At 38.2% G+C, this 16,092-nt stretch overlaps 1 long non-coding RNA gene across 1 annotated transcript in view; it reads right to left on the reverse strand.

The window, feature by feature from the left end:
- Positions 1-2,444: 2,444 nt before the first annotated feature.
- The window catches only part of LOC140595601 (uncharacterized), a 52,893-nt gene continuing 39,245 nt past the window's right edge, over positions 2,445-16,092 (reverse strand). Inside the window, exon 3 of the long non-coding RNA XR_011997314.1 lies at positions 2,445-2,880. This is a non-coding gene — a long non-coding RNA (uncharacterized lncRNA). The remainder of the gene's footprint in view (positions 2,881-16,092) is intronic.

Raw genomic sequence — 16,092 nt, forward strand, 5'->3', positions numbered from 1 at the left:
TTGTTTTCTACCACTGCCATTTGTTTTCGACCACTGCCGTAAGTTACAAAAATACAAAAAACATCACAAATTTATTATCTTACAGTTCTGTAGATCAGAAATCCAAAATGGATCCCAAGGGGCTAAAATCTCTGTTAGCAGGGCTGTGTTCCTTTCTCGATATTGTAGGGGAGAATTTATTTCCTTTAGGGGAGAATCTGTTTCCTTGCCCTTTTGAGCTGCTGGAGGCCACTTGCCTTATGTGGCTTGTGGCCTTTTCCTGTATCTTCAAAGCCAGTGATAGTGGGTTGTTCTCCTGTTTCATCACTCTGGTCTCCTTCTCTGCCTATTTCACTCTTAAAGATCCTTTTGATTACATTGGACCCACCTGGACAATCTAATATAATCCCCCTCTTTTAAGGTCAGCTGATTAACAAACTTAATTCCATTTGCAACCTTAACTCATCTTCACAGTGTAAGATAACATTCACAGGCTGTGAGGATTAGGACATGGACCTTTTTTGGGGGGGGGGGGGCTCATCATTCTGCCTGCTACACCTCCTGAGACTGGTTATGTGTTTGGAGATTTCCATCTGTTCTTCAAAAGGAGGTATATTTTTTTTTTCTTAAGCCACATGCCCTCGAAGAATTACATGCTTCATCACCTCAGAACAAATACTCTGTATAAGGTGACCATAATTATTTAATTTTCAACCTGATTCTTTATTTCCGAATATTTTGGAATCAAAAACAGCTTTGGAGGGGTGCTTGGGTGGCTCAGTCAGGTGAGCGGCCACCTCTTGATTTCGGCTCAGGTCGTGATCTCAGGGTTGAGATGAGCCCGAGTCGGGCTCTGCCCTGGGTGCAGAGTCTGCTTGGGATTCTTGTTCTCCCTCTCCTTCTGCCCCTCCCCCTGTTCACACTCTTTCTCTCCCTCTCTAAAGAAAAAAAAAAAGAAAAAAAGCTTTGGAGGAACAAGAGAAACTGATCATTTAGGAGCAGAGTAAGGTATACTTTCATAAAATGTAAGGCAAATGTGAAGAGCATTTCCAAATGTACAAACCTCAAAAGAACAAGTTAATTTGTTGTGACCTTACTATAGTTCTAAGCAAATCAATTGGTGTTATGAATAAAGGCAGGTTGTTATTATTTGGGTTATATCATAGAGTTATGATGTGTATACATAGCAAGCATGTGCAGAACCAGGCTGGAAGATTTATTTAGCACCTACTTTCTTTTAGGTGCATAGGTGATCATTATGAATATCAGTTCAGATAAGGTCACTATTTATAGTTTTTCTTTTACCAGGTAGAGGTAGGTAGTCACTCAAGAAGTGCATCTTTGCGCAAATGAACAGGCCAAATGAAGTGTGGTCTACTTCCTACAAAAACTCCTGCCAGAGCAGAGGCTATACAAGCAGAAGGACTATTCAGGAAAGGTCTGTTGAGGGAAAACGCTCTTCCTGTGAACTATTTTCCCATCATATAATCATCGCAGATGTATTCTGTTGGAAAAAAAAATTGACTCCTCAGTGTAATAAGATGGTATCTAAGCATGCAGCAAGTCTGTTAAAATTATATATTTCAAGGGAAAAATATATAACTTTCATTAAACATTAATACCAACACTCAAGCCTTAACCACAACAGTTTGTTACACTAAAAATAAGGAAACCAAAATGCTGAAAGTGGAAAATATAACCCTGAATCTTTAGCCACATATTATCCATCTGCTTCATTTTTATTTCCATTAAAAAGGCAGGATTCCCTAATGCTTTATCAGTTTCTAAATTTTTCACAAGCCCCAAACCATCTCAGTGTTCTATCTTTATTTCCGTGGTGATTATGTTTTTTTAAAAAACTTTTTTTAGTCACTTAAGTCTGAGAGCCACTTTCCAGATTCATTCACCTAATAACTACGTATGGTAGTATACGTAGTATATGATGATTCCCTTCCTAAAGCGCACACACACACACACACACACACACACACACACACAAACAGTAACTCCATTTAGGTCTTACCTTGCAGAAAAAAAAGAAGACAACATTTGGAATGAACCAACACTGGAATGATAAAATAAGGAAACAGAGACTCTGACATTAAAGATGCTCTATGATCTAAGTTAGTGCCTGAATGCCTCCATGGAGGGTTCTGAGGGAGAGATGACATCAAGGTTCTTTTTTTCTTCTTCTTTCCAATACATACTTAACTCTCTATAGAGAGTTATGTAAATTTCTGCCTACATGTATCCAGAATGTAATGGCTCGAACTTACACATGCATGACATTTTTAGCAAAAGGGAAACTTCCATGATTTTGTTGGGAACATCAATCCCCAGAAAACTTTAAGAACCACTACCATCACTGCAGTCCAGAAGATTCTTATGTGCATAATGACTCAAAAATAGACATCCAACCCAAAACCTGGTGCACCAAGGCCTTGTTGATTTTGCCATTCCACAAATTTATTTATTTATTTTTTTAATTTTTATTTATTTATGATAGTCACAGAGAGAGAGAGAGAGAGAGGCAGAGACATAGGCAGAGGGAGAAGCAGGCTCCATGCACCGGGAGCCCGATGTGGGATTCGATCCCGGGTCTCCAGGATCGCGCCCTGGGCCAAAGGCAAGCGCCAAACCACTGCGCCACCCAGGGATCCCTGCCATTCCACAAATTTATTGGCTTATTTCACTGAGATATTAGCTTTTTGATCGTGTGCTCATCAGTGACTTTGAACATATCCAAGGGATGTGAGTCGAGGGAGGAAGTGCTGACGGCTCACTTGTGGCTGAAGCATGTGCAAGAAATAGAAGGTACCTGATCATCCAGATCACAACACAGAGGCAAATGCTCCTCAGGTGGTTGAAGGAACTCCAAATTCTATTCATTCGATGTTCATCCTGAGGATAAATAATCCATCATAAGATTAATCAGAATTCATTAGGCAATACCATTTGTTTCTCCATGTTGTCCTCCTGTGGAAATATTATTTGCAATCGTAGAGCAAAAATTAACAAGTGACTTTCCTGGTAGCCAGGATGAAAGTTTCTTAGACTTAACACGCTTCTCTCTACAGACTGGTGGTCAAGCATTTTCAAAAAGCTAGCTATGGTTAGATGAGGATGTGACCCTAGAACAAGGCCAATTGCCTTGCATGAGAACTCATATCAAAAAGTATTTTGATTAAACTCCTGGAAAGGAAACTCTTTAATGTAAAGGGACATAATTCGCCTGAGTTAAAGGTGAACATTATCTTTGGGTCACTTTGCTCAGGAATATACAGGAGAGAATTGCTCTAAGCACAGTAACATCTCCTTTCTTGACTCAGAACCCTGCAGCGATGCCATTTGTGAATGGCTCGCTGTGATCACCACAATGCAGCGCACCCATTGTGGGCAGATACAGGCCTTGGAAACAAAGTACAATTTCTCCAAAGAAATGCTCTGATCCAAAGGGCCTCATGGAACATACAAAATACAGTTAAATCTTAAATCAGTGTTACATTATTCACCATTTATAGTCAATCTCTACCCTGCCTACTTTCCCAAGAACTTGATTCTAAATGACAATTTCAGTTTGAATTTTAATATTCCTTCCAGTGGACTTTTCCCTGATGGAAGTTAAATGATTAAAAGCAAACAGACCCACAGTCATTAGTCCTCATCCTTCTGGCAGCATTTTGTGCTGTCGGTATGTTTATTTTTCTGAAATCAATGGAATAGACCCATAACATTCTGATTTTCTCTTTGCCTTAAAAAAAAAAGAATGTATTTTTCTCACACATAAATTAGATACTGATCTTGGAATATGCAGCTATTAGAAACATACACATCAACTAAACCAAAATGCTCACCAGAAAAATGGTAAAAGGACATTTTTTTCCTTGGACCTACCATCAGTACTTCCTTACCTGACTTAACTTAATTGATAAGAAACTACTTGAACCATACATAACTGGCTAGAGAAAAACAAAAGGTTTTATTTTAAATGAAGTATACTATGACTTCAAAAATTTATAGAACTTACAATCTTTGATTTAAGATTCTTCCCAGAAACTGATTTTATCCTGAACATCTGCAATATTAGTTTCTCCTTTCATTTTGTAAAAATCTACTCATTCTTTTATAATCCACAGAGAATTCCTATTCCTTCTTTGCACACACTGACCCAAATATAATTCTTGCCCTTCTCATCAACTCAAAAACAAAAAAACAAAAACCTCATGGCAAACCTATTTAATTGCTGCTAAGAGAAGAATATGGAAAAAAAATTAAGACCTAAATCATATCCATAATGGAAAAAGACATTATAAATCTAAAGCAAATTAATAATACCAAAATGTTTGTCCTTTAGAACTGATGCACTTTGTTAAATTGAGAGCATATCAAAATATATGGTCTGACTTTAAAGGAAGTAAAATACTCTGATATATGGTGCACACATTTCTAAAACATATTTCTCAAGAGAATACATGAAAACTGATGTTTAATTTTCCTTACAGTGCATTCTGAACCCAGTTTCTTCATAAAAGGAATGCATCATGCTTTCAGAATGAAAAGCAAAATGTTTTCTTTGTTTTCCATTCTCCTCCAACCACAGGAAATATAAAGCACAGTCTAAATTGTTAGTGTCCATTCCCTTGAAAGGAAAAAAAAATGGAAGAAGAACTATATTTTTGAGCAAGGCAAAAAAAAAAGAATCACAAAATTTTCAGAGATTTTTCTGTGATTCAGGTCTCGGCCTTAAAAAGTGGCATTTAAATGAGTTTCCTGGTGACTCTTCTCTTTAAGCCTTCATTAAAACATCAAATCCTTCTAGATATGTAGCTGAAAACAGCATCCCTATTTCTTTTCAGAGACTCCCTGCAAGAGACTGCTTAGAGGCCAGAGGCCAAACGTCATCGCTCAGTGGTTCCCAAACCTGGTTGCATATCAGTATCAACAGGGGAGCTTTTCAGAAATCCAGGGGCCATGGGCACATCCACCAGTGATTCTGATTCAATATAACTGGTTGAGGCACACTCCCCAAATGATTCTGTTTCGGACTGGATACCATCCAAAATACAAGAAAAATGATACTCCATTTATCGACCAAGTAGCCATGTTCTAGTTGATACTAACACTTTATGTCTACACTGCAGCCTCTCTTTTTGATAGCAATCATTTGATAAGGTTCCAATATATGGTACCCACTTCCATTCATGCCTTTATTAAAAAAATGTTGTGGAAAAAAGAGATCAGATGTTCTGTGATGTTCTCCAGATTTCAAGATAGCATGCAATCTTTTCCAAAGAGAACTTTTGAACTCTTAAATTATCTGACTTATAAAAGTGAATAGCATGGATCCAACCTTGGGGACTTCAATCTTCCCTACCAGCCACCCATCAGTCCTTTAGGTCGTCCAAGGTTTTGTTTAAGGTCTGGAGCTAAGCCTAAACTTCTTCTATTACCTTGTTCAAAGATTATGAGAATAAATAACATTTTCCATGACATTCCCTAACCTTTGGCTTCATGAATTTGAACGTGCCAGTCTTAAGTCAAATCCAAAATTTAAAAGTAAACAAAATGCTATCTAATTATCCAATAACACTGAGTACATCTAAACATTCAACTGAGGTCATAGAAAGATCGTGGCTGCTAAGAAATAAATCCTGGCTCTCCTGTTCCACATTTTTTATGTCACTCTTGGAGGTTTCTGAATTTTTAAGCTACAGTTCCTTCATCTACATAATAGGAATGATGATATTAGCCTGTTATTCTGAAGATTAAATGAAATAATGTATGGAAACTGCTATGCTCATAATAAATGCTCAACAATTACGAAGAGTCAAGCTTTGGTACTGGAGAGACTAGAGATTTTATTCCAGCTCTCCTCTTGTGACATTAAATAATCCCTCAAATATTCTAAATCTCAATTTCATCACTTATAAGTATACATGATAGTAGCACCTGCTCCATTTAATGACAGCAAATAATGTGTGTAGAGCACTTCATGTATTCTTCTAGGTGGCTGGCACTTCATAGGCATCATCAAATAGCAGCTGCTTATTTTTCCTTTCTTCTTTGATCTGCCTTTTGAAGATTTAAGAAGTTTGGGTTTGCAGAAATGAAGAGGATTCCAACTCTCTTTTCACAGATAAGGACACTGAGGTCAAAGAGGCTAGGTGATTTTCTTCACATCATACAGCTGGTTAGTGACAGAGCTGGATCTCTAACCCTGAGTCCAATATCATCTTTACTGTCTGGCAATACTTCTCTTACCCCCCTCAACAGAGATGAATGCTTTTTGCAATGAACCCAAATCATTGAGAAAACCATTATTTAATTACCCTCATGGCTAGAGAGTTCAGTTTCAATCATCAATTAAAATAAAAGCAACCAGATCACTGTTTGTTATAAAATACCACTATTGGGGCACCTGAATGGCTCAGTTGGTTAAGCGACCGACTTGGTTTGGGGCTCAAGTCGTGAGATCAAGCCCCCAAGTGGGGCTCCGTGCTCAGTGCAGAGTCTGCTTCAGATTCCTTCTCCCTCTCCATCTGGCCCTCCCCGCTCGCACTCTCCTTCCCTCTCTCTCTTTCAAATAAATATAACCTTTAAAAAAATACCACTATCAAAATGCAATAACATAACTGTATGGATCTTCATTGCTGAGCAAAAGCCAAAGAACAACTAAATCTGGTTAAGAATCAGAAAGGAGTACTTTTGTTTTTGTTTTGGTTTTTTCCTAAATCCATGTGACCATAAACTCTCCGAAATGCCCTGCTCATTCTTGGGTTACCGCTTGTATAAAACAGAAAACAAACTCTCCTTGTCTACCGACAACTAGAACACAAATTCCCAGGAAACGTGGTGAGCCCTCTCAGGGTGATCGATGACAGATGTACAGTTGGGAGGCACTTCCTAAGCTCTGAGCAGAGGAGAGGTCCACAGAGATGTGGGCCAAAAAAAGCTGCACATAGAACTTGAAAACAGGGCAATGCATCTTCCGGAGTCCCTTTGGATTTCTTTCACTAACGGCGGATTGCAACCTAAGTGGTTTTGGCCACAGCAGAAAGCAACAAAAGGCTGCATGGCTGATTTTTCTTAACTGAAAAAAAGAGGGGTTTACGGTGTTTAAATTGCATGGTCCAGATGGTGTTTTCCATCCTTCATGCTCTTTTGGTTATGGTCATGTCTTGCCTATGGCTTCTGTGGCAGGACACACTCACCAGTCAGCAATTTCACCACTGCTTGGGACCAAATGAGCTATGGAGGGAGAAATTAGGGTGAATGGAGAGGCCACAGCTGGGAGACATCAGCCACACTCAACAGGCCTCTCCCACATACATAAACACAGAAGACAGAGGGAACAAGGGTGGAGAAACAAAATACTGAGGTTTATGGGGTAGTACTTGGGGCCTGCAGAGTACAGCTCACCACGTGACGTGTGCCTACAGGTTCTAACCCAATTGCTGAAAATCCCCGAGTGTCTCTGAGAAGGGGGCTATCAAATTTCTCAGCTAAAACGTTCAAACATTTTCTGATACCACAAACTAGTTTTCGTGCACTTAAACTGTTCCTTAAAGACCTAACTGAAAGGAGAGACCCATTTAGTAAGTTTATTCTCACGTAGGAAAGTATCTCCTTTTATAATGGACTGTGTTAGCTGGGTCTGGAGTTCCTGCTGTGGTTTTAGAGCTCTCTCTTCATGGCAGTTCCCAGTTGAAAATTTCTGGGATTCAAAATTCACGTGGACCACTCTCCTACCCTGTTTGTTAGAAGAAACATTAAGGAGTGTAACATGTCTTTCATGGTATATTGCATTTGCACCTGAACTGTAAAAGGAAACTAATGCCTTTAGCGATGGATTATGGCTTTTTAAGTACCACTTTCCTTGCATAATACTGCCATAAAAAAAGAAAACATCCAAATGAGATATCAGCGGGTTTTTTTCGATAGAGTGAAGGAAAATTTTTTAACTCCACAATTGTGGTTTACGTTCAGCCGCCTGCTAGCACTGCACTTAGTTGTTTCTTTTTTCTTCCTTTTTGCCAAAAGCCAAGGGTCATGCTTCCATTCCTCTTTTGCTCTCCTTCAGTGGCACAGAGAAGGAGCGTCAGCTCAGCCTCCTCGTAAAATGAACAAAAATGTGTGAATAAGAGAGCCTCCACTGCAAACCTACCATCCCACAGTGTTTCTATGATGTGTATCCTAATTGGGTCCTCCCCAGGAAAAAAACATTACATTTAACTTGTGGCTTACATCAACAGCAAAGGCGAAGTAAGCTCTGAGCAGTGTTTAGAGTGACTTTTTTAGAATACGCAGCTTTTGAAAATACTGGGCACAGCTTGTACAACTCAGTTAACTATGGTGTTCACTTTTTAATATTTTTCTTCAATGTTATTAAAATTATTATTTTTTTAAAGAACTCTACTTGAGATGCCTGGGTGGCTCAGCAGTTGAGTATCTGCCTTCGGCTCAAGTCGTGATCCCGGGGTCCTGGGATCGAGTCCCACATCAGGCTCCCTGCATGGAGCCTGCTTCTCCCTCTGCCTGTATCTCTGCCTCTGTGTGTCTCTCATGAATAAATAAATAAAACCTTAAAAAAATAAAAATAAAAAACAAAGAACTCGACTCTCGTATGCTTCTAGTTGGAATATGCTGATTTTCTCAAAGGCAAAATACATTGAGAACCAAAGTTGCTCCTACCCTTGGAACCAGTAATCCTATGTCTAGAAATTTATTCTAAATCAGAGAGTGAAAAACAAAGACTTCTGCAGCTTTTTAGTATAATAGTGACACATAAGAAACAGGGTTAATGCCCACAAGTAGAAAAAGGATCAAATCAATTGTGGGGTAGGATGGTTTGAAGAATATTGATTAATACTGGAAAATACAATGAGGCAATGTCAAGTTTTTCAAGTGATACAAACTATTTATAAATAGGATCCTAATGTTTTAAGTACATAGTTATATATGTGTATGTTTATGTGTATGTAGTGATTTATATCTATTTGTACAAATAGAATGGAAGAATGAAAGAAAAAAATACTAGTTTTGTTTTCTACTTCAACAGCACCTCTTATTCCCAGATTTTCTACAATGAACACAGATTGATGTTAAAATTAGAAAAAAAATGCAAAAAAGTATATTAAAAATTTTAAAATTGGATATCCTGAGGAATTTTAAAATCATACATCTTGGAACCAAAAGAAATTCCATCTGGCGTAGTTTTTTTTTTTTTTTTATTAAAGACTTAATGTAGCCTTTCAGATGAGGCCCAGAGATCTTAACTGATTTATCTAAGGAAATAGTTTAAGGATTCTACCTGTCATTTAATGGAAAAAAAAATGCAATTTACTTCTCACAAGAAAAATGCAACGTGCTACTTCAAAGACCTGTACCTCCTCCACCATGAGCTCCCAGGCTTTTCTGGTGACCAAGGACAAGTCCTAAGAATTGAGATGATGGCATCAGAATTGGGTGGGTCCCAGGGATCATCATTCCAGAATTTCCACACCATGTGCAGTAAAATGACTGGATCCGCCATGGTTCCAAGGAGCCTTCTCAGTGGAGCAAGGACCCTGAGCATGCCCAGCTGCTAGTAGCACAATGTCATGGGCAGCTGTTGTAGAGGGTGGGTCTTAAGTTAGAGTTCTCCGAAAGAAAACCAGGATGTGGGTGCAGGTAGTCCAGTAAGCACCGTGAGGGAAATGAAGGAGAAAAATGAGAAAGAACAAAAATGAATAGAGAGGTGTGTTGGTGTGGGGGTTACCACTGTGGAAAAATGAGGCTCCTTTTGGCCAGGACCTCTGAGAGATTGGGAACACACCTTAAAGTTGTATCACTGTAGGTGGTAGAGCTGGACTATTTATCCACTAACTCTCATCCCATGGCGATTGCAGATCCATCCTGGGAGGTTAACTCACCAGCACTTGCAGCTCCACCGGCTAAGCACTCATCTGGAAACCACCCTTGGCTGAGAGATCCAACTCGCCTTCAGCGAGCATGTAAGAGTTCACTTATACTCAGAAAGCCATGGAGAAGACAGTGGCATAGGGACAGGTCAGACCTCAGGGGGTTCGTGGCTGTGCCACCTACAAAACATGGGACAGGCTATTACATCTACCTGAAGCTCAAGTCTTTCTTTGAAAAAGGAACAGTATTGCAAATGAACACTTTCATTAGGTTTTCATTTCCTTCCAACCACCTTAGAATATCAAGCAATTTTCTATTGTGCCAGGTCACTAGGCAGGCACTACAACATTCATACTGTTTCTACCATTTGAATAGAGCACAAAATGGAAATTTTAAACTATGCTCTATCATCTACCATTTAAGGTATTCCAACCCTGAACATTCATTTATCTTTTATGATAATTACCTTTTATGCTAATTTGGTGGGCTCTTGAACCATTCAGGAATATTTTAGCCAATAAATTCTGTGTTACGGGTGGCTCAGTCAGTTAAGCGTGGGACTCTTGATCTCAGCTCAGGTCTTGATATCAGGGTTGTGAGTTCAAGCCCCATGTTGGGCTCCATGCTGAGCATGAAGCCTACTTCAAAAATAATAATGTCTGTGTTGTAATAAAGCCGTGAATGAGTATTATAACTTTAAAATTTCATGATAACAATTAACACCACACTATTGAGTGCTTAATATACACTAAGCAATCTTTATAGTGAACTTCACACGGATTGTCTCAATACAGCTCACTAAGCATACTTGCAAAGTGCTATGTGTTTTAAAGATTTTACTTATTTATTTGAGAGAGAACATGAGTGAAGAGAAGGAAGGAGGGAGAACCAGACTCCCTGCTCATCAGGGAGTCTTACCTGGGGCCCAATCCCAGGACCCTGGGATTCATTAGCTGAGCCTAAGGCAGATGCTTAACCTACTAAGGCACCCAGGTGCCTCTCAAGGTGCTATTAATAAGCTTAATTTACTGATGAGAAAGTTTTAAACTGAAAGATGGTCAGTAACTTGCCCATGATTGTGTCAGAGTCCCAACCTAGAGCTGAATGAATCCAGAAATAGTGCAACAACTACAATCAACTCCCTTCCACTTTCTTGGCACTTGGACAGACTACATGCATACAAGTGAACACAATCTGCCAACCCCCTAATCATCAATAGCCTAAGGCAGTGCTCTAATAATCAACATCCCACCTTAACGGATCACCACTGTATGCCATACAAGTTTGCCATTCCCAGTCTCTTTATTTTGGTTCTTTGGAGACAGTAGATCTGGGTTCAAGTCCTAACCAGGCTTTCTTATCTGTATAATGTTGGACAAATGACTTTGCTTCCACATGGCTTAGGTCCACAAATAATGCTCAATTGGTGGAGCTGGCAGGTTATAAAAATTAATAAATATGAATTTAAGCATCCCAGAAATAGAACATGCTCACAAAAGTTTAGCTAGAAATTACTACTTTCCCAATGTCAGCAGTCTCTCCATGTCTGTTGACTGATTAGAATGCCCTGGACTCCGAGAGTAGTATCATAGCATACATGTCTTCTTGCACAAAGTACATGAAAATATATCTACTGTATTAATTAAACTTCTCTGTTATTGTGAGTAGTTGTTATGGCTAAAATGTGGTAGACTTTTCACACTAAGTAAAACTGGTCCAATATCCTTGAATAAGCATCAATTTATAGACTTACGAAGGATATCTATTTGTCTATAGATATGAAAACAAGTAGTTGTACAAATATACAAATATGTTTATGCATTTATACATATAAATACAATCATTAATTTACTCTTTAAATTAATGAGTTTAATTTACATAGATTTACATAGGTTGTTAAAGAAAACATGTAATTTTACCACTCCCACAAAATAATGAATTTATCAACTTATCTTGGTTAATGTAATAATAGCAAAGAGTTAAGAATCCAAAAAGAGGGGAGGAAATAAAATTAAGAAATGAAAATCTATTTTGAAAATCCTATGATTGCCCATCAGTGAAGTCATTTTGGAAAAATAGCCTGTGGGTAAAATTGTAAACACCATATGTTTTTGAATATTGAAGCGTTGTCTAAGAAAATTACTGAAAATAGAAAAACTTTAATCCCAAGATTACTTTGCATTGGCAGATATATCCATAATATTAATACTCTTTTTCCTTTAACACCTTGCTGGCTCTGCAAACAGTTCTTTATGCAAACTAAAATGAAGGCTACAAAGAATTTATGTTTTTATTGAACTTTATAAATCCCATACTTATTGGAAAAGAATGAACTTCTAGAAGAAAAAAAAAAATCTTGTGCTTAATCCATAGCTGTGTTTGGGTTTTTTTGTTTTGTTTTGTTTTGTTTTGTTTGGTAATTCTATCATTAACACACTGTGACCTTTCTGTGTCTGAGATTTCTCATGGAAACCCAAGCAAAATGGTGCTGTTTTTCTCTAAGTTCATTACAAGAAAGTTTTAAATAGGATTAATACTATAAAATAAAAACGATTGTGCATCTATCAGTAGACTATATTTTACATTTTTAATGTCCTTGGTGACTCTTGGTTTTTTCAGTGACTTTTGAAAAGAAATGTAGACAACATCATAAATGAACACAAGCTTCAGTATCATTGTGTATAGCTAGTTTTTTGTCATAATAGAAAACCTTTAGCCACTAGTTCTAAAGGCCGTGGAGAGGAGATGGCTGGCATGATCCATACCAGTGTTTGATTAGATAGGTATAATATTTTTAATAAAGCATGTCCCAGAGGTGCGGGAGTGGCACAGTTGGTTAAGTGTCTGACTCTTGCTTTCGTCTCAGGTCTTGACTTCAGGGTCATGAGATAGAGCCCCGCCTCAGGCTCTGTGCTCAGCACGGAGTCTGCTTAGGAACCTCTCTCACACTCTTTCTCTCTCTCTCCCTCTGCCTTTCCCCCATTCGTCGCTCGCTCATTCTTTCTCTCAAACAAATAAATAAGTCATTTAAATATATTCAAAAATAATAATTTTGGATAAATTTTCGTGCATGCATTGTAACAAGTTTATCAGTCCTAATGGTTTCAGGTGTTGAACAACACATTTCGCAAACTCATTCACGTGCAATTTAATGAGTTTACAAAGGTGCCTAACAAGGTGGTGGAACACTAGTTAATACGGACCCACACGAACAATCATTTCCTGTGAACACCTATTCATTAGAGAAGCAGGACTCAACAAATAAACGTATTGTGTGACTTGGGCAACTCCTTTAACCACACCATTCTGCAGTGACTTCATGCAGAGTGCTTGATTTGTAATGTCCTTCTAACGCTGAAGCTTTTTCAACAGTTATTTCATGTATTTGTTTTCATAAATTAAATTCAATTTGAGGGTACAATTGTGCTGAATGAGAAAGCTAAAAAAAATGGCGTAATAGAAAGTTTTGGAAATGTTTTCTTTTGAATTATTTCCATTCTTCCTCTCATATTGGCTCCCTTACATATTTACCTAACCAGGCAAAAAATAAGTCCATTTTCCTTCTACCAATTAATTTCTGTATGATGTATATTTTTACAATTCATATTGTATTTCTATTTATACCTCTCCATCCCATTAGAAAGTAAGCTCTTTGAGAACAAGATCCATGCCTATTTCTTTTTTGTTTTTTATTGTACTTAGCAAAGTAATTTACTCGTAAGGGGTGTTCATTAAATATTTTTAAATAAATCAATGTTGTCTCATAATATCAATTTAGAAAGAGCTCTGGCATCTGCCTCTCCCTGCCGCTGCCTCACTCACTGAGGCTGTGGATATGACAAAAGCTAAAATCCAGATTGGAGGGTTTCTCTGCTCTTGCCTTTCTTGCATTGCTCAAAGCCATTTCAGAAATCATCCACTCTTGCTCTCTACCCTCTCGGCTTTGAGAATTGGTTTACCCTCCTTGTTTTGTTCCATTTGGCTTTGGCAACTGTTCCTGCACTGTTTACCCTGCATACTGACCTTGGAAACCCCTAAGATTTGCCTCTGCTAATTGTCTCCGCCTCCTTTGGCTCCAAATTCCAAATCATTGCCCAGACCCAGCCACTGAGACACCACCTGCCCCATCTTGTGGAAAGGAAATCATATTTGATGTCTTTGGATAACATCCATCTTATCAGGTTCATCCAAATATCATAATTGTTTGTAATGGACGTTTAAAACCCAGACGGCAATAATGTTGAAAAGTTTCTAGCTGTGAAGATAAAGAGAACATTTACTTGGATCCAGAGATGAGTGCCTATATTGAAATAAAGCAGTAGAGGAAAAGATGCACTTCTTAATAGGATATATGAAGAACATGGAAAAATAATTAAGAATTAAAGAAGATAAAATATAACTAAATTATAGAACCTAGGAGTTAAAAAGAACTCCAGAGCTTTAAATAAATAAAAGATCTAATGAAAACCTTCACTCAACATAAATTTCCCTTATAAAATATTTCTGATACATGATCATTCAGGCTCTTTTAATATTTCCAGAAATAAAGAGCTAAGTGAGCCAATATCTTAGAAATTTTACCTTTAGTGGAAATCTATATTCAGTAATTTCCATCGTGTTTGTCCTAGTGCAATCCTTTGAAAACCAGATACACGAAAATGTCTTTCCTTTCCCGAATGAGAGCTCTCTAAATACTGTAAGATGAACATGACAGCCTCCACTACCACTATCACCTGTGTGTGTGTGTGTGTGTGTGTGTGTGTGTGTGCATACATCCGTGTGTGTAGCTACTTATAAGAGCTCTCCCCCCTGGGCATCTAAGTGGCTCAGGGGTTGAGCGTCTGCCTTTGGTTCGAGGCGTGACCCCAGGGTCCTGAGATCGAGTCTTATATCAGGCTCCCTGCATGGAGCCTGCTTCTCCTTCTGCCCTTGTCTCTGCCTCTCCCTCTTATGAATAAATAAGTAAAACAAGAAATAATCTTGATAAATATACTTCAGTTGATACTGTTAGCCAAAATGCAAGGTTGCATACATACATATCTTACATTTTGGGTGGATCTGTGTGTGTGTGTGTGTGTGTGTGTGTATTAAACTTCATTGTGTTGATTTTATACCACATTGAGTCAGTGTGTCCAATGTTTTAATATATTTCTCACATTTCTGCAACTTCCACAAACAGTGATGTGTCTGACTATCTTCATTTACATTAGTCATATGAACTTTGAGGAAGAAGTTTCTAGGACAGACATTTTTGACATGTCACTGGAGACATTCCAGTTTGATATTGGTTCATTAATCAAAACTCTGGGAACATTGTTCAAATAGCTAAAAATATTACTGACTATACTATCGTGTAGTCCATGTGTCTCTCTATCACCAATAAGATGCTAAAATTCCTTCCAAAATATACTGTCACAAGGCAGATTCATCTTATAGGGGTTCAAATAATTATATGGAATTGGAAACCACATTTCAAATTTTAGAATTAAACCATTTAAAAATAGCTATTATTGGGGCACCTGGGTGGCTCAGTCAGTTAAATATCCAACTCTTAGCTCAGGTCTTAGACATCTCAGGGTTGTGAGTTCAAGCCCCTGCTTAAAAAAAATTGATAAAATACCTATCAGTAGGTAATACAAATTAACAATCAGAATCAGATCTACTTCATTTCTACTGCCTAGCCACTTATCCATGCAATATTTAGAGAGTACTGGTTAGGGCCCTTCCCCTGTGACCCATGTATGTTTCTCAGTAGAAAAAAAAATGTAACTTTGCCTGGAGAATCAAGTTTATTATCGTAAAAAAATAAAACTTATTATTAGATAATTTCTAAAAGCATGGGTCTTGCATGGATGAATGGATGGATGGATGAATGGATGGATGGAACACAGTATCTAAATGTTTACAATATTCCCTGCCCTTGGGGCACCTGGGTGGCTGAGTTGGTTAAGCATCCAATTTGGTTTCAGCTCAGGTCATGATCTCAGGGGCCTGGAATGGAGCCCCGTGTCTGAGCTCCCTGCTCAGCAGAGAATCTGCTTGTCGCCCCTCTCTCTGCCCCTCACCTGCTCATGCTCTGTCTCTCTGTCTCTGTCTCTCTCTCTCAAATAAATAAATAAATCTTTAAGAAAAAAATATTTACGACATCTTAAAGCTTTTATGGTCAATAATACATTGTCCTGCATCCATCAAGCTTTACTCGGTTGACACACA

This window comes from Vulpes vulpes, chromosome 15 (assembly GCF_048418805.1).
Source record: "Vulpes vulpes isolate BD-2025 chromosome 15, VulVul3, whole genome shotgun sequence".
NCBI classification, from domain to species: domain Eukaryota; kingdom Metazoa; phylum Chordata; class Mammalia; order Carnivora; family Canidae; genus Vulpes; species Vulpes vulpes.